General features: G+C 41.2%; 1 long non-coding RNA gene across 6 annotated transcripts; it reads right to left on the bottom strand.

The window, feature by feature from the left end:
• Positions 1-2,704: 2,704 nt before the first annotated feature.
• On the bottom strand, positions 2,705-26,572 carry LOC148658669 (uncharacterized). 6 transcript variants are annotated; one of them, XR_015940122.1, is made up of 8 exons: positions 26,375-26,572; positions 25,255-25,303; positions 24,901-24,945; positions 16,504-16,698; positions 6,905-6,955; positions 5,974-6,292; positions 5,528-5,588; positions 2,705-4,170 (listed from the first exon to the last, which is right to left on the bottom strand). It is a non-coding gene; the product is annotated as an uncharacterized LOC148658669 (long non-coding RNA). The 6 variants fall into 6 exon arrangements; XR_015940123.1 differs by having other exon boundaries at positions 16,504-16,587; XR_015940119.1 differs by lacking the exon at positions 16,504-16,698.

Here is a 26,572-nt window from a genome sequence, read left to right as displayed (position 1 = left end):
TCACCCTAGGGTTGTCACCTGTTTGAAGATTGTACAGCGTGGCCTTGCACTGATCTTTGTAGGATGCCCACTCCTAGGGAGAGTAGCAATGGTGCTGAATTTCTTCCATTTGTAAATTATCTGCCTGACTGTGGACTGATGGAGACCCAAGTCTTTAGAAATCCTTTTGTAAACCTTTCCAGTCTTATGAGCTTTATCAACTCTGAGTTCCTCTGAAATCTCTTTTGATCAGGCTATATTGCACTTCAACAGAATACTGTTGTGAAGAGCAGGTAAGCAAACTTGTGTGATTTTTTATACGATAGAGCAGGTCAAATCCACACCTGAATTAATTGGAATGCCTGACTCAAATTACCCTCTTTTCAAGATGTCATTATCCTCGAGGTTCACATACCTTTTCCATCAATGATCTTGATTGTTTAAACTACTTGTTCAATAAAGATTTGGCAATGTAAAATGGTGTGCGTGTTGTTGAATAAGATGGTCTTTATTTATTATTATGACTTAGATGAAGATCAAATCACATTTTAGGAGCCATTCATGCAGAAATCCAGATAATTTCAAAGGGTTCACAAACTTTTTATCACAACTGTATCTGCCTTTATTTTATATTTTTTTAAACACACCATGGTACCTAACTGGTCAGTTGAATTACAAGTACAGTTAAATTTGAGCTTTCATGTGCAGATTCTGCATGTACAGTGCCTTCAGAAAGTATTCCCCCCCCCACTGATCATTTCTTGTTCTGCTGTGTTGCAAAGTCAAATTAAAGCAAATTTAAATGGGATTTTTTTCCCACTCCTTTAGAAGTAATTCTTTATAATGTTAAAATGAAATAATTGATAAGTATTCACTCCCTTTGTTTTAACAACCTAAATTGGGTGAGGTATTCATTTATCTGGAGAGATCACACTAAATACGTTAACAAGGTACACCTGTGTAATTTCAACTCCACCGGTGGCTAATTGCTTGATTGCACAATAAATATCACTGACTTGGTGAGGTCTCACAACTGAAATAGCAGATCAGATCAGTCCTGTTGTCGTGAAAACCAAAGAGCTGCCTGTGGAACTTCGAGATGAAGTTGTTAGGAGGCAAAAAGCTGGAGGAGGTTATAAAAAGATTGGTGAAGCTTTGAACCTTCCTAGGAGCACCATGACGTCCATTGTAACAAAATGGGAAAAACATGGCACAACCCAGACACTACTAAGATCGGACTGTCCTACCAAATTGAGCAAGTGGACAAGAATGGCAACTGTCATAGAAGTGACCAAGAGGCCAGCTACAACACTGACAGAGATGCAGAGCTCTTTGGCTGAAATAGGAGGAACTGTCCAGACATCAACAATCTCTTTAGAGACTTGGCCTCTTTGGGAGAGTAGCTACTGTAGATGGAAGCCACTTCTGAGAAAGGCCAACATTAAGTCATGCCTGGAGTTTGCTAAAAGCCATGTGACAAAACCTGAAATTGTTGTGGTCTGATGAGACTAAAGCTGAGCTCTTTGGCCTGAAAGCAAAGCGCTATGTTTGGCGCAAACCAAATACAGCCCAACACCCAGGTAACACCATCCCTACTGTCAAGTATGGTGGTAAGCAACATGCTCTGGGGCTGCTTTTCAGCAGGAGGAACTGGAAAGCTTGTTGCCATCAAGGGCAACATGGATGGAGCCAAATACAGGCAAATCCTTGGGGAGAACCTACTGTATTTCAGTCAGCCAGAGATCTGTGTTTAGGGCAAAGATTCCTTTTCCAGCAGGACAATGGCAATGACACATTGCAAAAACTATCAAGGAATGGCTTGGGGGGGGGGGGGAAGGTAAGTATTCTGGAATGGCCCAGCCAGAGCCCAGGCTCTGATAATCTGTGGTATGACCTGAAAATTGCTGCCCACCGACACCCTCCATCTAATTTGGCAGAGATGGAGCATATTTTGCATTGAAGAATGGGCCAAAATTGCACAATTTAAATGTGCAAAGCTCATACAGAAATACCAAAGAAGACGGACGGTTGTAATTGTTGCTAAAGGACTATCTACAAAGTATTGACTCGGGGGGTGCATAATTTTGTAAATGAGAAATGTAAGTCTTTCATTCTGGAGAAATGAATGTTCTTGAATACATTATTTTTTTCCTTTTTTGTTGACTTTATTGAAGGGAGAAAACTATTTCCATCAATTAAAATTGAGATGTAATAGGAAGAAAATATGGAAAAAATTCAAGGGGGTGAATACTTTCTGTAGGCACTGTATGCATCTTTGTACCCATTTAAAACAGTACAGGGTCAGAAGGGAGGCCTAAGGCACAGGATTTAGTCCTAAAGAGATTAAAAGAATAGGAATGCGCTGAATTAGTTTTGTGTATCATTACTGGCACCGCTTTACACTTTTCAGGGAGAACTGTCTGGAAAAAAACAAACAAAATCGAATTTGTCCTCAACGTGTTTAAACTGGAAAAGGGGTCATTCAAAAACCCATGTTTCAGAACCATGCCATTATCAAAATATGTTTGTCGCAGAGGGGAAAACGAGAACAAAAACGGAACAGAAAAGGTATTCAAGGACTAGCATTAATCGGATTTTTCTAACTTCAGTATTTTTTTAATACTTTGGACTGCGACGAGTTGAGAGCCCTTCATCCTTTTCTAAAAAGCATTTTTCAGCCAGCCCTCTTAAATCAGCTTACAAGGAACACAAACATCCAGAAGCATCATCTTAAGAAAGTTTATTTCCAGAGGAGTGAATGAGTGATACACAGTATGCAGACTTGGTCTTTCTTTTGAGAGTGGCCCTCTTTTGAGCTTACTTCAGTGTTTATGCTTTGCAATGACACGTGGCACCTTTATTTAAAGTGCATACAGAAAGCACATGCCAATGCTCCACAACTCCGGCTGGGCTTGTGCTTAATTTGAAGCTGAATCTGAAGAGAGCAGAATTAAAGCACTGCTTCGTTTATTAAAGAATTACAAACTTAAACAAAACTGCAGGGAATGGTCTAACGCAATGTAAAACAGAAAATGAACACACCATGGTGACAGCAGAATAAGCTTTGGCTCCAAAAGCTCTCTTCTAAGTCCAGAGACAGGAGGCAAGTTTCTTGTCCTCTTTTGTAAAAGTGTTCAGCTGATCTTCCTCCTACATTGTAACCGATTTCAAATGGTGCTAGAAACTGAAGATGACTCTGAACACCAAAAGAAATCGGTCAGCCTTGGTAAGAGGCCTCAGGGAGAAGGACACCGTATTAGAAGTTGAGTCTTGTCTCTGTGGGTTATGAGTCTCCATGCTGATGCTATGCTATTGGTTGTGGTGCAGAATACATTTCTTATAGTGTTTTTCTCTCAAGGTTCTGGTCCTCTTTCCTGCAGAGGCACAGTGTTTTTTTTGGCTTTCCAGCTAAGTTCTTAACGTCTTTAAACGTAAATTCCTGACTTAAATGGTCCTAATTCCAACTGTTTCAATGCCTTTGAGGAGTTTGAGTATCCCTCAGCACCTGTGGATCTCCAGGATCTTCACGTAACAGATCTCTTTGCTATTCCAGTGCTGTTTCTCATAAAGTTCTAAATATTTCTCTAGCTTTGGAAATGGAAAGGAGATGAAAACATACATCAGCGGATGGCACTGCAGTGCATTCTCATGGCACAGTAATACAGTTTACTGTTTCTATTTGCTGTCTATAAACATGCATGTTTGCTTACTACTGTATATATATTCCATTCTATACATACATTGAATTCAATAGGCTAGGATACATAGTCAAATTTTCCTTGCACAATAATGAGTGAATCAAACACTAGAGACATCAAAACAATCGTCACATGTCCGCTATGAATCAACCACTGCCCACGTCTGTGTAATCCTTTGGAAAAATGAGCTCCTTTCCTCCTGACGGGCAGCACTGCGTGGGTGACAGCAGGGCTGGTCTCTTTAGGCAGGCAGGCTGGCTGGCGATGTCTCTCTTGCTCCAAGAACACTGATTTCAAATGGTGCTAGATGAAAAACATGAAGCACTCTAAGCCACCACCTGAAACCAGCTTCCAGGAGAAGACCCAAGCCCCTTCTCCCATTTATTTTGTAAACACTCAATTTTTGTAAGCTTCTTAGGAGAAGTGCTTTCAAATGAAGTAGCTGGCAGCAGGTTAAAAGGATCTCTGTTTGCAGTCCCAAACTCCCTCGACACTGAAAATAAAACCCAAGGTTGCATTAGTTACTAAGCAGGTTGTTGGTGCTGTGCTTTAAAAGCCTATTTCTATTGAGTATTCCTTCATGCATCAAATATACCTGTATAACACAATACATTTTACCATAAAAGTAACATTTTCTGTATAATAAGATATATGCACTAGGTTTGTTTCAAAATAGTTTAAGATTTAAAAAAATAAGCCTTTGATGGATATGCCTGGTATAGGAATCCTTACATAATGAAAATAACAATGGGAAGCAACAAGCAGGTTTATCACATGCCAAGAATTTCACCTCTGTCTAATGCCCCTAGTACTGTGTTATACTTCAAAGTGCTCACTATGACATATCATGCTAATGAAATGAAGCTGTAATTTAAAAATAGAAAAGTACTTTCTGTACACAAGAAAGATGTTATATATATATATATGTTTTTTTTTATGTTTCTGCAATCTGGAGGGTATCTGGTGTGGTACTTAATTACCCAGTTCAGGATTCATAGTTTTGGGAAGATTGTACTGATTGGAGACATACAGATTAACACCGATAGTATTAAGTACGGCTTTCAATGATGCAAAGACACAAAGTAAGCACTGCAGCCGACCGGTGGAATTTCAGATTCAGTAGAATCTGATACAAGCGTGTGAACACGGGCTCTATGCCAGAGAAGGGGTTCACTGTGTGCTTTACACTCAAGAGCGCAGGAGGAGAAATTTCGACTGACAAGCTGACCTTGTAACTTAGACAAAGACCTACAGCACAAGGTCATCACCCCACTCATAAAAAGCAAGTGGAGGCCATTTGACCCATCTAGTTTGGTAGCTGGATCTGAGGATCTAATCCTGCCAATGTGATGTTAAAACTCTACAATGTACTAGTAAGACCTCACTTACAATATTGTGCACAATTTTGGTCACCCAGGCACAAAAGAAATATTGTAGCTCTGGAACCAGTCTGGAGAAGAATGACTAGGCACATTCCCATGCTAAAAAAAAAGTCCTACTCTAACAGGCTAACAGAACTCTGAACCCTTTTGGTCTTAGACAAGTTTACGAGGGAGTTTGATTCAAGTAATCATAATCGTCATAGGCTCAGCCAAAAGTTAGCCACTAGATCCTGATCTTCAGAATCAGAAGAGTAACACAAACCAGAGTTCACAAATGAAAATTACAGGGAAGTGTCTTCACAACAGAATAGCTGACACACTCCTATATACAAAGGCTTCAGGTTGTTTGGAAGAAGCAGGCCAATCAAGTTTCCCCAAGTTAGAACCCTGGCTTCTTTCAAGAAACAGCTGGATGACATCCTCGGAACAATTAGTTACTATAAAACAAACAAAAAAAATGTTGTTAACCTTAATGCAGGCATTGAAAGCAAGATATTCCACAAATCCACACAGTCTGTACTTTTCTTTCCTGGAAAGACAGGAAAAAACATTTCTTGAGACATTCTGCCAATGGTTAAGCTGCACAGCAATTTCAGTACAAACAACTGCAAAGCGGCGACAGCGCCTTCTAAATTAAAATTTGACTGTTCCTTTAAGTACTCATGGCATACAACCAAATTCTTGTTTTGCACTTAAATGAACAATCACAGCAAACAGCATACTGTTTCAGTATAAAATCAATTTCTACATCTAGTCAAAAAACATTCAAATTCAAACACCAGTTTCTGAATCCTAAATTGTAGATACAGATCTAGATAGATGTTAACACAAAAACGTAAAAAGCCACTCTCTGGCATCCAGTAACTTCCTTCGTCAGATAAACAAGTGTATTATTTTGTTGAGTCATAACCTACCAGTATTTTCTTCTCTCAATAGACGTACTTGCAGAGTTGTTTTTTCTTTTCTGAAAGCATCAATTCTCAGCCTGTTTGTTGCAGAGGCATGTTTTAAGCACTTGAAATTTTGAAAAAAACGCCCTTTGACTAGAAATTTAATACAGCCTGGCCCATTCATGTAGGGCAATTATCTCAGTGCCAAAGTCCCAGGGAGAATCTGTCAAAGAAAACACAACTGCAAACCAGGAAACTTTAATCTTGTAAATCTCCATTAACAAGGAAGTATTTTTCCATCTCTTCTTGATAGCACAATCTTGCAGGAATCCTGTACTCCTAACTGAATGAAGGAAACGTAAATCTGAAGTTAAAACGTGCCCTTTTAAAAATATATCTATTTTTGAAGACAGATGATACCTAGTCTTTTGTCGCCGTGTAATTACTGAAGCAAGAACACACCACTGGATTTTGTTTTTGCTGTAAACAACCGTCTTTCCGTGTGTAAACAGTTTTTTTTTCTCTAGTGGCACAGGACCCTGCAAACAAATCAGGTGTTTTTGAAATATTACAAAATGAAATGTGTTGAGAGATGACATCTTGCTGAAATCTTACTCTGTCAGTTGGTCTGAGGGTGAATTTTTAAGGAGATCTTTAAAAGACATTTTTAAAAGACATCTCAGAGGCTTTATAATCATTTTGACAGGGGAAGAATAATGCATAGGATCGAATACAGAATTCTGTAGCTTGGCTGTTCATCATTTTTACCATAAACAGAAATCCTCAAAGAATGGCAGTGTGATAAACATGAATTTATCTTGCATCTTTTTTCCTTAACTACAATGCTAACTGTCGTTTTCCCCCACACTTTACACTCATGTCTTGCCTTCTGCTTTCTTTTCACATTGAAAGTACAAAAAGCATAAAGTATAACACTTTATTAGAAAGTACTTACCAAGTTCAACTGAGGTATTAACTTGGTCTAGTGCAGTAAAGCATAGTTAAACTGTAGGAAAAATAATAGCAAGGTATAAAGACAGTGAAAGCACAACACACATTTATCAAGCTAAACGTCAGCCTCTGAATCTGGAATTACAGTAACAGTAACTACAGTAACACTATTTATGTGAACGATGAACAAATTACAACTAGATTCGATTAACAACTACATAACACGGTAACACAATAAGTAATCGATTTAAGTACAAAATTAGCAATATATTAGCAGCAGGGGTAGATGATCCTTGTCAAATTAAAATGAGTAACACACTGGACATCTGAATCTAACAGGGCTCTATAATAAAACTTTATTACAGCTTTACCCAGTAGGCAATTGATCAAACTCTTAAAAAATGAAAACTTAATTTTCATTTGATGTTAACTTGTGGCTTAACAATCTTTGGTGGGTCGAAATGGAGAGATGACTTGTCTCCCTGTTAAATTATGTCTTGATTACCAGGAAGGAAACATGACGCTGTCTAAAACTTTCTGCATAAATATTGTACTCCGCTGCTTTTTCCAGTGTGAAACATTTGCTCAGAATAAGATGTCTCTAGCTCCTCCCTCTAAAAGCCATTACCTCATTGTTAGGATGTCACACCCCTTGTCCACTAATATTATTCCTCACCCCTCCTCTCCCTTTGACTGACCTTATGATAAGCGTTCTGTGTTATGCAACACTATCTGAAACTCCAGTGGGAGGCTTATTAGACTGGTACTTGTGTAACTTAAATAAATAACAGTGTACATTCTGCTCCCTTCTAAACTCTCCATCTGGAGAATATTTTACAGTGTCTCCATTTTTTAAAGCCTTAAAGCCTTAAAAGCAGAATGTGCCTGGCTTAATTTCTGTTACTGTTACTGTACCACTAAGGTGAATGGGGCTTATCAAATTTCTGACAGTAAGCTATTTTGTGTGGAAGGACTGCAGCTCATTTGCTTTGACTGTAACTTTAACTACATGGACAAAGCCCAGCCACAGAATACACGGAGTTGTACTGCAGTGTGTATTACGTGACTTAATAAACAATCCAAATTATTTCTTCATTAGATTTTCTAAAAACGTTTAGCTTTTTTCAAGGCTAAATGTCCCCCCCAAGTTAATTATTTAAAAACTACGCCACCTTACAGTAAAACAAAATAAAGTTTATTTATGCATTTGCTTGGTTAAAACGCCTTTAGTCGGATAAAGTTCTTCACCTCCCATCATCACTATTTCTCTCCCATTAAGACAAGCTGGGGTAAGTGAAATATTCAAAAAGCGGGGAAAAAGGAAAAGCCCAGGTTCAAACTGCTGTTCACAATAAAAGAGAACCAGTTTTTGTGTGGAATGGCGCAGGCCTTCTGTTTTACCAGCTAGCCAAAAGAAATGCGAATGAACACAAAAAAATTCAGCTCTAGGTGTTGTGACTGATTGGGATCATCATTTTGCACTTTACAATGTCCTGCACCTTATACCACAATATTTTCCGCATTTACATTACCCTCTATTACTATTACCTAGCTCTTTAGGTTATCTGGTAAGTAAACTGTATACATTAGTTGGGGTATACAACACATTTGCACAAACGATGCTTTTTATAGTACTTTGGAGCTAATGAGGAAAGCTCTCTGAAAGTGAAACAAGACATACTACAGCAGGAGTGGGGAGGGGTAGTGGAGATAGCAGATGCTATAGATTCATTTTCATCTCACAATGCCTGAGTGAGTTGCTTGAGTGTAACACAGCCTCTGGTGCTGGTACAAAGGCCTCTGCCTCAGCCAAACCTGTCCTTTCCATCAAGTCCCCAGCATGATAGTTTGGGCTGACACATAGATTATTTAGGAATTTCGACACCTCCTGCAACACGCTGATCCTACAACTGAAAAACATAAAAGATGTCTTCCGTGATGAAAAATCTCTCACATGGGTGAGCGCAAAGCACTTCTTGTGTTTAATGTTTCACTAGCGATTGATTTTTGTTGCCAGAATAAAACGGCTTTGTGAACCATTCGGAGAAAGCAATTGTCTTTTCTCAGCAGTATCCCAGCTTCAAATTCTTTTTTTTTTTCCACGAACCACACCCAGCAAACTGGAAGCTTGAAAACACTTATTGATTTCTCGTACTTGTCACTATTTCTGCAGGTATTCTAAATATCGTTTAAAGCAGTACACACAGTGCCAGAGTAATTGAACAAATAAACCTATCTGGCTCTAGAAAAATTAAATACGCAGGCATTCAAAACCACTGATTGGGATCAGAGCGTTCTGTACCGTTTATTGTTTTGCTTTTAAATTAGACGATAGAGAGAGAGAGAAATTCACATAGCTAGACATTCCCTTCCGTCTTTAGGCGTCTGAACCTCAGTCATGTTTTGAATATAACAGTACAATGCATTCTGCTTGTTTTTTAAATCCGTAATCTACGTAGTAAATTACAGCAGCAATACGCTTTAGAGCCTTTTTAGAGCAATCTGTCCATTTGACATTATTTATAATCTTTTGTACTTGCACTCACAACATTGTGCTCCTTATTTTCACGGCAGCCCAGGCACAGAAGAAGCTTGTGAATTTCAGCACGCAAGGGCATACCTCCGCAGGGCTGAAGGGCGTGTAAGGTAGTGGCCAATTCTATCACTGAACTCGGAAGATGTGGCCTTGCACAAAGTTGGCTGTGCCTCTCCTTACCCAGAATCCTTTTTTGGCAGGTAACCACAGCACCCCCCTCTCCTCCCACGACTCAATCTCAGTCTTTTTTTTTTTTACTTTCTGGCCTTTACAACAACAACAACAAACACGGCTTGTTCTTTCAGTGATTAAGCTCTCGTACAAAAAAGCAAGAATGGAAAAGCTAAACGCAGCACCAGAGTAGTTTTTTTGAATACATATTTTGTTTCCAACAATGGAAGGAAGAAAAAAACAGCTAAACAAAATGTACAAAGCCAGAGAAAGAGCGCACTTATCTGATACAGCTCCATTTCGGGAGATTCCACAGACATGACAGAGGACATTTGTTAAACAGAAGAGGGGGAGAGTGTGTCTTGTTCATGGGTTTCTTGTTGTTTCTCTAATTTGAGTTTTTTGGGAGCTTTTTTCTGTTGCTTGTTGGTTCAGTGCATTCAGCCTGTTGTGTAATGTTTACGAAAGATTTAAAGGGACTGTATCGCTTTATGTGTCCTCAAAAATGTCAGAAGTCCACCTCAGTCCCAGCAAATCTCCAGGAAATATGAATACTGCACTTTGTTATTATTTCCTTGTGGTGCTTCAAGCCTTTCAAAAAAGATAATCAGGCCATTTCTTTTCCTTCATTTGGCATTTCAACTTGTATGTTGAAATAAGAAATGAAACAGTATCCTCAAATAAATATTCTGAAGGATTCCAGACATAGTTAAGTAGTAAAACTAGAAAGAAACTGATACCAGGGTCCATATACTTGTTGGCTGCTATATGTTGAATTTGGAGCTGTAAAACACAGACAAAACATAGCTCTGCTCAGGAGTTCCACAAAACACTACTAGTTGGAGTTACTGTGTTTGACTAAGCCTTATTTGAGTAGGTGAGGATCTATTTATACAGATGTACCACATTGAGCTTAACTTAAGAACAGAGAAACACTAAGATCGCTTATTAAAATGTAAAAAAAATACAATTTCTTAGTTATCACCCATGTGCTGATCTGTACTGATAGAGCAGGTCCCCAATACCAATACCACTTTTGTACAAACAAAAGAATCAACTTACATGCATGGGGTCTGGCTTTGGGATTGAGGAGTCACCCATAGGACAGCACCACAGAACTGCATGAGAACCACAAGCTGTAACCCAAGTGCCACTTGCGGGAACGCGTACAGATTACTGCCAGTAATCATTAGATTACTGCCAGAGTCTGAGGCAGAGACTACTATGGGCTAGGCCCACCAGCTTCTTCCAGCTCCAAGTGACTTGACTGCAACAGATACACTGTGCCATATAAGCCCTGCTACTCTGTCATGGTGTTATAAGGAACATTCAAAGTAAGATACGACACAAAAGTGGTTCTGTTTCAGTCCGTTATGTAATTTCCACACACGTAAGACACTCTAGATCACATTTTTTCAGATCTTGATCTAGTAACTCCTGCATCTGCTGGCTTTCAGTCCGCTTGGGCTTTTAATTACTTCATTGAGCCCTTTACTGATCTAACAATTTGATTATAAGTATAATTCTAGGCCGCGTGGAGGTTAGTGTTGCTGCCTTACAGCTTTCTATTGGGTGTCTCTAAATTCCCTCTGAGTGCCTGTGTGTATGTGTGCCCTGCAATGGTCTGCTGTCCGGTCCAGAGAGAATTCCCACCTGGGTTTCCATGACCCTTACCAGGAATATATACCCTGTTGACAGTGGACAGATAGATGGAACTGTTTTATTGGTTGCATCTCTTAAAATACAAGAGACTTAGATTTCCACATTAAGATCTACAGCTTTTTAGCAGCTGAAAGTGATACCAAATGGCTAATTATGTAAATAATCAGTTTAAACAGACAGCTCTGATGGAATGAAATGCCAGCACACACTGGGGTCACATGGAACGAAGGAAGAGACACTGTTGAGGAATCTGTTGTCAGCATTCTGGGAAATCAGAGCAGAGAACAGGTGCTAGGGTGTGGTGTAGTGCCAATAAAATTACTCCACATGTAGGGGCTCCTGCCTACCTTACATCATTCAGAGCTTTCATTCAGATACCTGCATTTGAGCACCAGAGCCCAGACTTGGTTCAAACTCAGACCTGTCACAGTAGCTTTGCACAAGCGGAGTACATTTGGTCAAATGTCACTGGAGGCTGGCCAGGTGTAAGCCGACCCAGAGTGATCTGAGCTTATCAGAACTGCTGCCGCCCCTGCGACATGCCGGGTACCTGCGAGCCTGCAGCGCTGTCAGTGAGAGAGGAATTCTCCAGTCTCTACTCTGATGTACAGTACAGATGCCCTGAGACTCCCAGAAAGAAAAACGGCAGGTGGCTCTTGGAAATACTTGTTTTGGGTAAAAGTCAACAAGGCCCTAATCCTTTATATGGTAGTGTGAAGGACAGAGAATTAAATTCCAGTTCATTAACGCTGTAATTCTGTAAGAGGAAGAAGACAGAAAACAGACTTCCTAGATCTCAAATCGCAGAGCCCACATGTTGTCATTGTAAGAAAGGGTCAGAGGGATACCAACAGTGATAAACTTAATGCTGTTCATCGACTTGACACTTTAATAATATTTTAAAATGCCTGGTCAAATCCAGCTGTTTAAAAATGTTTTGCGCTTCAGATACTAATAAAAATAACTGAAGGGGACACAGTAGGTGTAAACTAAGTACAATCATAAATTAGACATCTAGTAAAGTTTTATGTAAAGCCTATCTGTTTCAAACACAGTGTAATGTCATGCTCAAATGGAGGCCTTGAGATGAGGGACAATTCCTTATCATAATGTTACATCACAGAAGCCATTCCACAGGTGCATTATTTTTGTTATGGTCAGTGATCTTTGACCATTAACTGTAATTTCAGTGGCTGTGCCTAAAGTTGTAAAATAATGAAAATGCTGCACATGCTCATGCTGCTCATGCTTCACATGAGTAGTGAGACGTTCCTTTTTATCATGCTGTATTTTCACTTCCAAACAGCACCTCTCAAATGCATCTGTCCAGGACGTATTCCATAGCAAGAGCTCTGTCATGGGACGGAACTTCACACGATGTCAAAACTGACAAGGACTCAAGTTTCAGAATTTCAACCGTCAACTGCACTGATTTCCCATAAAGAGTGCCTTCCTTTCTGGCAATCATGATCCATCACTAACTTGTCCAACTTCCCAGTGAAAATCCCAGCAGGAGATTATACTATAGTATAGTACGCTAGTGACTTTTATTCCTTACTTTCCAAAAGAGAAGGGAAATGAATTTGTTGATCATTTATGATGTATACTGTAGATATATACATGTAGAACTCTAATTCTAATTATACACATATATATATAAATTAAAATTACAATTATAAATGATAATTATATCAACTAGATGAGACTTTCTCTAATTTCTTTTTTCGCTTGTAGTGGCTAAGTCTTGGGCAGCATTGTGGGGCAGTGGTTAGCCCCTTGTAGCACTCAGGCCCTGGATTCAATTCCAGACCTGTGTGAGGAAACAGGGTTTCCTCTCACAGTCCAAAGACATAATTGTAGTTTAATTGGCTTCTAGGAAAATTGGCCCTGATGTACTGTGTGTGTCTGTGTGTGCCCTGCAATAGACCAGTGTCCCTTCCTGGGTGTATCCCACCGTGTGCCTGTTGTCTGCCACGAACGACTCTGGCTTCCACATGACCCCAAATTGGAAGAAGTGGATAGATTAGCTGACATTCATTGCATTTCTAAATTAAAAGATGAACCCATACAGTGTGGAAGCAAAGTGTCACGTTCAACAACAAGTCAGAGCAAGATTTTCCCAAATTCCAGCCTTGATCGTGTTGGTATTTTATTTTTCCCCATCAGCGTTGTCCTCCTTCACACACTTTTCCTCCTCCTAAACAAATCCTCCTTAACCTGAAAAAAAATTTAGGCGGCAGACCAGCTGCCTCGGATTTCACCTGCAGCCTTATTTTTCATTTTATTTCCCTCGACTCGAGTGAGAGCCAGAAAAAGAACACCATTCTAAAAACAGAACAGCCTTTCCTCTGTCTGTAGGGCTGGCGTTGTGTGTATTGGTACTCGGAGCTACTATACTGAGCATTCTGTCGTGATCCATTTCTTTAGAAATAAATCAAGTCAAGATCCACATTTTCACCAGCTGGTCAAAGGCGGGGATCACATCAAACCTTTCAATACTAATGAATAAGAGACATCACTATACAATGTCTTAGAGTACACTCGTTTGTTTATGGGACATAAAAAGAAGTTCGAGAAGGCTGGCTATTTTCATCCTGGTACTACCCTTGCAAGATTATCTAAATTACTAGATATAGTAATAAAACCGACCATCAACAAAGAGAATAAATCCATCAGCATGCTAGAGCTAGGAGGCAGAATCTGCCATGCTGCCCTGTTATTGTGTGTGAATTTGCAAGGCCACTGAGCAGAGATGTTCAGTGAGAAGGGGGTCAGATATACTGCTATTCCCCTTTCCGAACCACTTTCTCACCCCCCCTCCTTTATTAACACACCCTTCAGTTAAAACGTTTAAAGCACTTTAACCCTTGTGTGCTTGCTGTAGCCTCACTGGGCTGTTGCCATGGCAATACAGTGGTAACACAGGATGATGAGGTCTCATTATACTGCATTAGAAAAACAGGAGTGAATGTGGTGTTCTTGATAGAGAAGAAAGCAAAACAGCTAGCATTTTTGTCATCATAATAGCAAAGCATATCACGAATCAGACCTCTGCAACAGCATTAAGAAATGAAAATTAAGTTACTGGTCATCGTCGGCCAATAGCACTGCCATTTATTGACTACCTAGGCCGACATGTTACTGGTAGCAGGCGTGACTGATTGCCTTTTTCTCTCTCTGCTGTTGTGATTTTTTAAAGTTCTTGTTAATTATTCAAAGCCTACAGTATGCAAGAACAATGCCAGCTGAGGAAAAGACACAAGGCTGCATTTCAGACACTCTGGACTTGTACGTTATGACTAGCCTTTTAAACACAGGCTCTCCACAAATCCCTCCATCAGTTTGCATGCTAATGGTGAACTTAAAATAGCAACTCATACTTACTGCTAGCAGTACGTCACACACGTTTCTTCTAGTTAGGAGTCTTTTGAACTTGTTCCTGGAGCACATTACAGAGCTAGTAATTTCAGGTCAAAATGTAGTCACCTAAATTTATCCTCCGCTAACATACTGTACAGTAATACTAAGAGGAAACGTGACACTCATTTCTGATAATTTAATGTCACCTCATATGTCTGTCGGATGCACACATGGCTATTCGATCTCCAGCTGCTGTTTCAAGCATAATGTTTAGTATAATAACAGTTCCCAGCAACACTGTTTAGAATTTGTACAATTTGAGTCTCCAAAGCACTTTCTGTAACTTTCTTTATATAACGAACTCTGCCCAGCGACACATGACGCATTTCAATCTGCAATACAGGCTTGAGGTGTCGCTGGTTCTCTTTCAGGAAAGCTTCTTTAGAGGTTTATATGTCAGCTAGAGTAAGTCAGTAAGTTAGAACTGTAAGGTTAAACGGTATTTTCCTCCTTGTAAGGTTAAACTAAGTAGAGTGTATGTGTATGCATTGTTTCTTTAATATTTTACAGTCCATGCTCCCCAGATATAAAAATCTCAAATTCTGACCTTGAAGTTTAAGGAAGGCAAGCAGAACTGCTGGCTTTATAAAACAGAAGTGGTAAGACAGACTGGTCAAGGTACTGTAAAGTTATAGCCCTCTGGCAAGAGCCAACTGATATGCCAGGATTGTTTGGGTAACAGCATGGCCATATTCTGATTTATTGCCACAGTCCTTTATCTCTGATGTTAATCAAGCCAGTGTGCTTGCCAACTCCAGTAATGTGCTGCTGTTGATAGGTTTCACGCCAGGCTGGGCTTTTTGAAGAGTCTTGGTTTCCTCAGACACATGGTTGACAACCCACTCTACTGAATCTAGGCTGCTCTGTCAGCCTTCCTAACTAGGGAGCTGTAGGAATCTACCTGTATTATTTTGCTTGGCGTTTTTTTGTACAATTCCAGGTCCAAACTCCATCTACTATACCATGCAGGCCTTTCACTGTAAAACTTGCGCCAGAGGCAAAACAGTGAGTTAAAAGCTGTATTTCCTGTCGTCTATATTCCCAGGGGTGCGTGCTTTATGTGAGACGGGAGCCATTTTTGTGGGAACCTTGCTCAGCCATCAGAGCTGTGATTTGATTTTGGACAAATGTTCCGTGCAGCTTTTCATCTGAACCCACTTGGCTGCTTTGAGATCTAGTTTGTTAATCTGAGGCTGAACTCGCCAGTGTACTCCACTTGCCTCTGTGCGACGCAGTCAAGACTCCTTAATCCGCACACTTTGCTGAGGTGAAACATCGCCTCTGAAATCGGGACATGTAAGTCCTTACTATGATGGAGACAATGGTAAAAACTAATAGGGTGTGGTAAACACAGCAAAAAGCGTTTTAGTTACATAATTCTTGACCGTGAACTTGTCAGAGGACATAACTAAAAAATAGGCTGAACAGGTGAGAACCTGTTGGTTTTATTTTGATCAAATTCAGAAATATGGAGAACATTGTGGAAAGGGTTTGACATTCCTTCAGAGCTGTAGTGGAACACTCTATTTGTCCCTACTGCATGCAGATCGCTACCCTGCGTAAAATTTCACAGTAGCAACCTTCGCTCTATTGCAGATACAAATATTACAGCATGTCTCGTATCCTTTTTATTCCTCCTTTTGCTAACCCGATTCCTGCTGGAACGGTTAAAGAACAAGGCGTATCTTTGCACGACACTGCACTTTTTGTACATAACAGTAAGAGCTTTAGGGTCACTGAGCCCTGCTGGCTTCCTCTTGCTTCATGATACTGACCGACAGTGTTGTACTAAACAACACGCAAGGCGCTCTTACCTTTAGCTCAGTTTTGCGTTACTTCTCTCCTGTGAGGTGAGGCAAGGTGAGCAGCCTGTTCCTTCTGCTTCCGTCGTAGGGCGTCTGTTTAAATACAAGTCTGTGGCGTATGCTGCAGCAACAACTCCTTGGCAGGCGCATACCCACTTACATCATCGCCTGAGCTCGCTGGTTGTGACATCACAATCCCGAATTCTGAAAAGGGCCAGCTGCGCAGTTTGATTTGATTTCAACGCAAAAAAATAGGATCTAAAGCCACGAGAGACCGGAGTCGGAACCTGAGCTTAAAAACCAGGCATCCTACAAAGCAAAAAAGAACTATGCACCTATTAGTCCTTAGGGGTGCTAAAATATCCCCCATTTACTGAGGAGCAAAATCACCCTCAGTAGCGCTTGGAAAGCTCTGCGCGAATGAAGAGACACGCCGAATGGCGTGACACACAGCAATAGCTGCAGAATCATCACAGAATCCCAACTTAGACAACAGACAGTATGGCACATACACAGCTGCGCAGGATACGACACAGATTCTTGACAGTAAATTAAACCTCACTGTACATGAATTTCTGCCCCCTGGTTGAAATGTTTTGTTTCTTCAACAACTGAAGTCTGATGCTCTTGCTGCAGTAATTTTAATGTACACTTCTCAGTGTGTAAACTGGAAAACAAGTTGTAGTCAAGATGACTCAAAACACAATAGACTGCCTCCTGTGCCGCTCCTTCTTAATAAATCGAATCATAAAGAAATCATCACACTTTTATTCCTGAACAGCTTTAATATTCATTGACAGTAGAGAACATAACTAAGCCTCAATGTGTGATAGAAAAAATGAGAAAGAAATTTTTTTTGGCTCATTTGCGTCTGAATCAGGAAAGTCAAAGCAGGGAGAGATATACTATACACAGACATGCAGCAAGAACTCCTTACACCAACAACACAGAAGATTCATACATGACATCTCTCTCCTTCAGCCAATCAGAAGCAGGCTTCCACCTGCTTGCTGGTGTCTAGCCAATGAGAACACACTGCCTCCACACTCTGGGGGCCTCTCAAAGTCCAATGGGAAACAAGCTCTACCACTTAGCTGATGATGCAGCTGCATTAGGAAGTCTATCACATGCAAGTTGGAAAACTGCCAACATGGAGTCACCAAGAGAGCAAGGTAAACAACTTTCCTGCTACACAGCCATGACATTTAGGCCCCTGGTTCTGCTTTCAGGGGCAAACTAATTTGCAAAGGCATAAACAGAATCCCCAGCACTTAACCAGTGCAAGAAAACCAGGGAGAAACAGGAAGAGCCAACCGGTCTTCTCTCACTCTCCAAACAGAGAAATAAAGATCACTGCGTCACCACTTCTGTTTCCATTAACTACGCAGCAACAAATCTCAGAGCTAGAACTCTTTTAACCCCGCAGCAGCAGAAGCAACAATAGCCCTGAGTCTTCCTGTGACCAGGATGATTAAATAACCTCATGAATTACACTGGAGATGTCTGGATCAGCCCGAATCTGTCAGAAACAGCAAAAACCGATCGCCTGAAAGCGTTCGTTACGGTACGCCCGGATTTCGATTCGGTGCGCAGCCAAAGAAAAGATGCCCATGTACCCTCCCCACGTCCCTGTTCAGAATGCCGCCCTTCCCCACCCATACAGTCAGTCGTTGGTCCCAGAAAGAGTTAATCGTAGGGAAAAATCAGAAAAAACAAGACAATGCATGATCCCTTGTTTACAGGAAAACATCATCACTTACCATACTGTTATACGTCCTACAGGAAAATAACAGGCCGGCAGCAGTAGGTTAGGTGGAGAAATACATTAGCTTGTGCCTCTGTATCATCTAGGTGACAACTGCCTATATATAGATTTCTTTCCTACATAAGTATATTTGCTCCCTATTCCCCATCACTCTCTATGTACAATGTAAAATATAAGTGTTAGTATTCTGTATAACCTAGATTATTCTCGATTAATGCTCCCCCTGCGCTCTTCGTCTCATCAAAAAGAACCTTCCAGAACAACCGTTCTTGCGTTAACCCTTCGTTCCGCGCCCCCTTCCCTCCGGCGCCTCAACATTTGCCTCCGACCGAGGTAAAGTACGTCACATCTTCAGCATCCTTCTTACAACTCCGCAACGCTATTCCCGACGTGGGTAAGACCGACGGTGAGACAGTAAAACACCCAGAATAAAAGTAAAGTAGAAAAGAACGAAAAAGGAAAAGGCAAAAAAAGAGATATTTTTATGTGCCGTCCACTCTCAGGTAGAAAGCCACAGGACTCCGAGCTCCTGGTATCTTAGCTGCTTTTTCCCCTCGACGTGAAAAAGTGACGTAGCGACTAATTCAAATTCTCTCTCTCTCCTTCTATCTCTCTCTATTTTCATCTAGCTGCAGCAACAGCAGTATTGCTCTTTCAGACATCAACAGAGCCAGTTCTCTCCGACACACGCGCACACACACAAACAGATACACACACACACACTCACAATCTCTCTCCCTTAGTGTGACGCAGCACTTAATTCTCCAGGCTTTCTCCCAGTGTTGTAGCTACACAACTGCAGCTCCTTGAAAAACTCAGGCCAGCAGCACACTGCCGCACAGACACACACAGCCGGAGCTACTCTGTTAACAGGCCGCAGCCACCTCTCTCTCCGCTCCCTCCCTCTCTCAGTGTCACCCTTTAAACCAGGTCTCTCTCTCTCTCTCTCTCTCTGTCTCGTTTTCTTTTTCTCTCCCTCGCTCTCTATCTGTCTCTCTGTACTGCTCACAGTTGCACTCGGCTTCTCCAAGCTAACTGAGCCGTCTGTGCCTCCTCAGTCACCTGACAACCTACTGGTTTTAAAGGCACATTGTCCCCATTTGTAACAAAACAAAAACAAAACACAGAAAAAACAAAACAAAACCGAGAAGGAAGGCTCGACCTGGGCTTGCTGTTAACCCTCCTCAGCCCTCGACACAAACCAGGAGCTGCTCTCCAGCTGTGCAACATCTGTGAACATGCTCACAATCTGCACACTACCTATGCAACAGGGAAGTGAATGAAAATGTTAAGATGATATGATGGCAGCAAAGTAAAACTTCAGAGAAGCTGCCTATTCTCTACCCAGCACAATCCCTGGATGCATTGCTCCCGTTATTGTTATTCAGCCAAATGTTTCGTGGATGCAATCCCCCTTTCCCATTCCAAACTAAGCAAGACGTGGGACAGAAAAGATGCCATAACTCACTCTTCAAGTCTTCTTCTGTTCCTTCTCAACACTTTTGGGACACCTGTTCTCCCAAAACTGTTTTAGTGTCAATAACCACTTACAAAGCTGTTATTATTATGGACTTTTTCAGGTATTTTTTTTAGAACAGTGAGCTGGCACACCTCTGTTTTATGACCACATATTACTGCGGTTTCTTCCAAACAACGCTTCCTTTAAATAGCAATTCAAGTATGGTATTTTATTTGGTCTGTGTATGATTATGGAACTTGGTTACAATAAATACTCCAAAGACCGCATCAGACACTGAATTATTAATTCGGTCAGTCAACAATTTCCCTGTTCTAACAATTCCTAGCAATGTATTAGTGAATTTATTTACTACCAGGTTTTGAGCAGGGACATTTCAGCAATGAGACAACAACTAAAAGTCTGCTTTTCCAAATCTGTAATGAATTATAGTAATACTATCGGGCAGAAAAAAATGTTGCAAAGCCTTATACCCCTCCTCAGTAGAAACACGTTCTTTTACGATGAAAATATTATATAACATTAGTCGTTCAGCTTTGTTTTCCAAGGGGTAATTTCAAGCCTTAAAAGACAGAATGGGAAGTTATTTTGTTGCTAGTACTGTAGTTTTAAAAACCTCAGACATAGCCAACTGGTAATCGCACTCCATTTCTCTCATGTTCTCCTAATGTTCTTTCACATTACTTTCATTTCACTGGTACTGGCCCCGACACCTCAATGGTGGATGGGAATTGGAGTTCTTTGAGAAACGGAGATAATGCATAAGATATGATCAAGACCTCCAGAGCAGTGTCTAACCCTGGAATAGAGGTTGGCCAGTTCAAACCACTTTGACCTTCTGAGTGTACGGTAGGCTTTTTCAGTGACTCTTTTGCACTGTTCTCCTTCCCAGTGTTAATGGGATAAAGCTAGATCCATTGAACACAAATTCATTGTTGACCCTTTCAATCCTTTGTGTGCATAATTTAGAATTACTGTGGACCACTAAGAGCAGTGTTCAGTCTAGCCAAATACTGCACACTATGAGAAAACACATCCCCATTCTAAATTTGTGGTTCCCATAAGACTGCCAAAGTACTGAATAAGATTTTAAATGGCATATATAAATATATCATAGGGTTTCCCACAGCAGGGTTTGAAATTCTCATTCAAGACATGCAATGAGATAGGTGTGTTGTTTTCAGTGCACGCATTGGTGTTGTTCCTATGTGTCTGCTTATCTGTTGGCTGTGTTTGCAGAGCACAGTCTTGACAGGCAGGGATCTGAAGTTGGGACATAATTAGGATGAAGACTGACACGGCCATATAAGGATTTTTCTAACCTGATACTCTGAGTAAGAAATCTAGTATAATTGAGATCAAATGGCTATTGTTGACTTCTCACATTCGCACAACACAAGTCGCCAGATTTCTGCTTCTGACTTTATGCAGGTTTTAGAGCACATTTGAAAAAGTACAGTAAAGGAGGCAATATATCTGTTATGAATAATTACTGTTTGAAATAACTAAGAATATTTTTATCTTTTTATGTAAATTGGAATCAGCATTGTATCCCAGTAATGTGCTGAATGCAGCTATTTGGTCTGCGTTTTTACAAGAGGCCCAGGAGTTAAGACAGAACTGTCCTGAAAAGCTACTCAGACGTGATCTATTTTTATCATTTTAGAACACATTTTGATCCCATGAAAGTTCACTGATACTCTTAAAAGGGAAAACCAAATTGATTGGGTGTGAAAAAATATTGAAATTATTAATGCTGTCTGGTATCAGCTGATATCTTTTGCATTTAAGAAGTAAAAGAATATACACAATGACCTGAAATTTACATTTCCCACAAAAAAGTCTGAATAGTAAAAGCTGGTTGAGGATTTTCTAAGATGTTTTTGTGTGGTATGACAGGAAGAGGGAGAGGAAACAACGTTTTCACAGTGTCAGCCTTGGGATATTTTTGTGCGGGCAGAAATTAGTCTTATTTTCCTGGTCCTTTCAGCATCTTTGTGGGGGTTTGTCTATGAGACTTTAATCCTCTAGAAGTATCCGAAAAAGGTGATGAGGTAAGAGGCATTTGAATTTCTGAGTCCTGAGCTGCACAGTGCAGGTTCCACCACACATTGTACAAATTACTGTCAGCTATTTATAGTGGCCTCAGCAACAAGATTTCTTATCATGTGCATCCCAAGGTGAATTTTCTTTGCCTAGATGCAGGAGGAAAATGTTTGTGTTTGAGAGAAAAGCACACCGTGAAGCCGAAAGCACTGCACTGTCGTTTGAGGATGACTTAGCAATTTAGCAATGAAAGGTTCTGGCACAGTGAGGGGGTGAGGGTTTTGATCCTCTCGTTCACACACAGGTGGAATGAATTTGGAGGTACTGGGTCAGTTTGTTCCTGTGATATGAGGGGAATCGCAGTTTTTAATGGGAATTTCCAGTCGCCGCAAGGAATGGCTGGGGAATAGAGACTGAATTGTTTTGTTACTCTTCAACAATGAATAATGCCACCACCACCCCCTCTCCATTCTGGTGCACGTTTGCAGTCCTCTGCAGAATAACGAGCACAAGCCAAAGCTTTTGCCGCAAAAAGCCATAGGAAAGAACGAGGCCGTTTTCTCTCTTTTCCTTTTTTGTTGCCATGCTTTCACTCTCAGAGCATCCCTGCAAAGCCCCATGATGCAGCTCTCCCCCCCCCCCCCAGCAGTGTTTTGGTGTCCTGAAATGCACTGGCAGGCTGTGAGTGAGAGGCAGTCACAGAGGAGGGGGACGGGGGAGAAGGGGAGGGGTGGAGGCAGTGGAGACAAGCACAAGGTCAGGTGAGCCGTGCCGGTGCCTCCAGGAATGCTGGGAGGCAGGTGACACCACCGCAAAGAAGGTCTAAGCTTCTTACAGATTAGAGCTCCTAATTTAACTGGAGGGGTGAGCATTCATGGAGATAATGAAAAAGGCAGCCTCCAGAATCAAACGGAAGAATGAAACGCTTCCGGCAACCGGATGGGAATGCTTTTCCGTGCGCCACAGGAGCTAAACGCTCAGCATTCGATGCGATGCTTCCCGATTTGACAGCACCTTGGTGTTCAAATAAAAAGAATAAATAAAGATAAGGCAGCCATGAACACGGCTGACTTTCCTCTTATTTACATCGGCATCGTAATCCACTACTCTCCGTCGGAAACTACCTGGGGATAAGGCCCTTATCACCCCTCTTTCAGAAACCACATCAAACAGCTTCTCTGGCCACCGAGCCATTTCCCTCAATTGTAGCTAGAGTAAACCCTGGGACTTTAAAATGCTGATTTGCTGTGCGCTTAGACAAAACACACTCTGTGCTGCCCGAGTTCAACACTGAAGCATCTCTGTAGTGCAACGTCTGTGTGGGCCTTCACAGACAGACTGGGCAACAGCAGCAGCACGTCTTTCAGCCTTCATAGGCCAGCCGGGAAACAGCTGCTCCGTCTCTCTCAATGAGCTTCCCAAACCACAAGTGTCTGACTCTTTAGCGCCAACCGGTGGCAGGAAGGAGGACTTTCTTTTCCCTCTGTAAGCCAGTCCGCTGCTGTTTTTTACAAACACCGGGCCTTGTAACACTCCTTAAACACAGACGCTGCCAGGTCCAGCTCGGATGTTTCCGCCTTTATTTTCCTTTTATTAAAAAAAAAACCTAAACGGCATTACGAACGTTTTTCGGCGCCGCGTGCTCTGGTTCAGAATGTGCAGAAAGAATGAGCGTGTATCCGTTTTGGGAGAAAAAAAAAAAAAAGATTCCCAAAGGCACAAATCTCTGACGTTGCTGTGGTTTTATTCCCACTGCTGCCTGCTGGAGTGGCCTTGTGTGTTTGACTAATGGGAGGAGCAGGGAAATTGTTGACTGAAGAATCAGCCTCCAACCTGTTCTGTTCTGCCATTGACAGCCTTTGGGAAATGCAAACTATTCGGGCAATCAAAGCCGGTTATCCTGCATCACAGTGGGGCGGGGGGGGTGGGAGCTTAAATTATCAACAACAGTAACAATAGTGGGCAGGAGAGGGCATATTTAAGTGAATGGATTTTCAACCTGGTGGTTATGCTCTGAAATTGTACAGCCTGCAGGACAGATGTTTCTATTTTAGGGCATGTAATGTCATCATCCATACCTTAAGCGATGCCTCGACAGTAGGTAGTATTAAAGAGACATTCACAAGTATTAAGTGATGAAGGCTGTAGTTTTCTTTTGGAGGGCGGGGGCTCAAGTGATAATGCAGTATGCTTCACACTGTTCCTTCTGCTGTCTATTTATACTCCATCATTCACTAGGCAGGGTGTTAATTTTAGCAGTGTCATCTCTCGGCAGTATTCCTCTTCCTAAACCTTAATCTCCTGCAGAAGAGGAGCGGCGTTCATTTTGAAAGCCCCAGCGTTGGCGCGTGACGCACGAGTCAGGCTTATGTTCCCTAGCCTCTGCAGCCCTGGCTTTTTTTTTCCCCGTCCTCCCAAATTTCGAGTGCCTGTGCTTGCGACACCCGAAACGCCAAACAGACGAAGGACACAACGGCCACTTTTTACTGTCGCGTTTCCGAAAGTTCAGATTGTTGGTACCCACGATCGGTTTGGGAAGACCACCACATGGGCACCCTAGTAGCCTCTTCCTAAACATCCTTTGCTGACGCACTTACTAAATCAGGCAGGGAAGGTGCATTTGGCAAAGTCAGAGGACCTGGTTTAACATCAAACCATCAAATCAACCAGAAAGTAGAAATCTCTCCTCTCATAAGTACTGTATTACTACATCGTATTTATCATTAGCTGTGCACATGGCAGTGGAATTCAGAACGCAAGTGCATGTTGAATCATAATAGAAATGCAAGCTGATGTTTATACGTATAACATCTGTTCCTATTTCTATGTGTTACTACTTACTCATTGAAGTGCTCTTTTGGTTTGAACTTTTAAAACTTTCTCTTGATTCTCAGTTGCCCGTGGCTCACAGAGCTCCGCAGTTTACATGCAGAACATGACGATGCCAGTATCAGACTGACCTGGCAGAGTGCAAGAGCTCGAATGTGAAAAGGCACGCAGTCCTACATGAGAGGACTGGGGCTGAACAGTAACAGTGACACCCAGTGATGGTAAAGATTAGTGCTTTCATTTTATTATGGGTTTTTTTTGGGGTTAAAATCAGTGTGTATAAGCTTACCTCAAGGCCCAGCCTGCGGGGTTATTCAAGGCTTGTCTCCTGTTTCTTATTTTGGAAAGGGAATAATTGTCACAATTCAAAACAATCAACAACTTTAAAGTTGAAAAAATGCAAAACGCAAAACAAGGTGTTAAAAATGGGCTCATAAAAATGAGACATTTCTAAAGTCTGTTGCGACCCAGACTTTTATTCAAAATCTCAATTACTTTTAATGTACAACCAACCAATTAAGTGATAATTGGGAAAATTACGTTTTTAAGTGAAGCCCATACGAAGATCTACAGAGTAACAGTAAGATCACAGAGTAACAGAGTAACATCAGGAATAAAAACTTAAATACTAAATTCTACTTACCTGCTTTCGGATGATGATGATGCTTTCATAATTTCAAAGGAGTTTGAAGCTGAAAGTGTGTAACAGGGAAAAATGTAAATCTTTGTTTCTAACTCATTTATTCACTGACTGACTTGAAGCTAAGTCAAGACTGAAAACGATGTAATACAGAAGGAACTTTACTGAATCCCCAAAACACTTGGGAAACACTATTTGTATACATTCAGCTCTTACATTGCACTGTATAGTGAAACAAAGTCTCAGGGTCTTCATAGTTAAAAGATGAAGCGCTTCTGATTATCCAGACACACCCACACCTGCGTATTCGTTTAAATTCATGTATGTGTACGTTCACATACCGCAAAGGCAAAGGTGGTTGGCAAGCAATTTCGAGGTACGACATATTTCTCATTCTAGGAAAAAAAACGTGAATCTGTAAATCAATACCGTATATAAGCAGTGTGCTTCTGATGTTTGGTTTCTCTCTCCATCGGAGTGTTTTCAGTGCGTGCGCAGGATGGATGAGGACGCGGCTCTGAAATGCGTATGTGAACCACAAGCGCACACTCGGTATATAAACTGCGTATAATATCCTCACTGCCACGATACAGCGCTCTCCATCCACTGTGACGCAGCCCTTCAATGTGCTGAACTGCCTGAACTACATCTGATCGACCACCTTCCTCTCTCTCCCCGTCTCCGCCACAAGCTGTCGCGTTGGGCAATCCTTCACAAGGCTTTTTATCCTCGAAGGCCCGTTTTCTGCGCACTTGCCCACATCATACGCAGGTAGAAATACCCTTACAGCCGGATCTTTCTGGTTTCTCCACCGCGCAAAGCCCAGCAAACTGCCTTTTGAGATTCTGTTTCGAAACCACACCTCGCAACCCTGCGTAAGTGGCTCATGAATTATTTCACCCACAATAAGACTATTAATGGTAAAAAAAAATATAATTGGATTAAATATATCCGATTACAATATTAACATAAAATATGTGAAAGTTTAATGCTCGCATTAAAGAAAATACGTAAACACACAATAAAAGCTACATGTATAAGAAGCATGACGTATGGACGCAGGACAGCTCAGTCTCACTAAGGAATACCGCATCACTTCCTATAGACGAAACTATAGACTCACCTTGATAAATGAACTATGGGATCAGTGTCCCTTTTCTCAGTTTGTGCCTCTTTCTTTTTTAGTTTGTTGAACTGGACTGTCACCTGCTCCGTTCCTGTCTCTCGAATTCCATTATTTTCAATCTTGAATCATCTCTCATGCCCCCCCTCCTCCTTATTACAGAATCCCTATCGATTTTTCCACAGCTTAATAGTCGAA

This window comes from Lepisosteus platostomus, chromosome 7, assembly GCF_059453375.1.
Source record: "Lepisosteus platostomus isolate fLepPlt1 chromosome 7, fLepPlt1.hap1, whole genome shotgun sequence".
Classification (NCBI taxonomy): Eukaryota; Metazoa; Chordata; class Actinopteri; order Semionotiformes; family Lepisosteidae; genus Lepisosteus; species Lepisosteus platostomus.
Note: the sequence above shows the minus strand (reverse complement) of the source record. Positions and strands in the feature narration are given on the sequence as shown.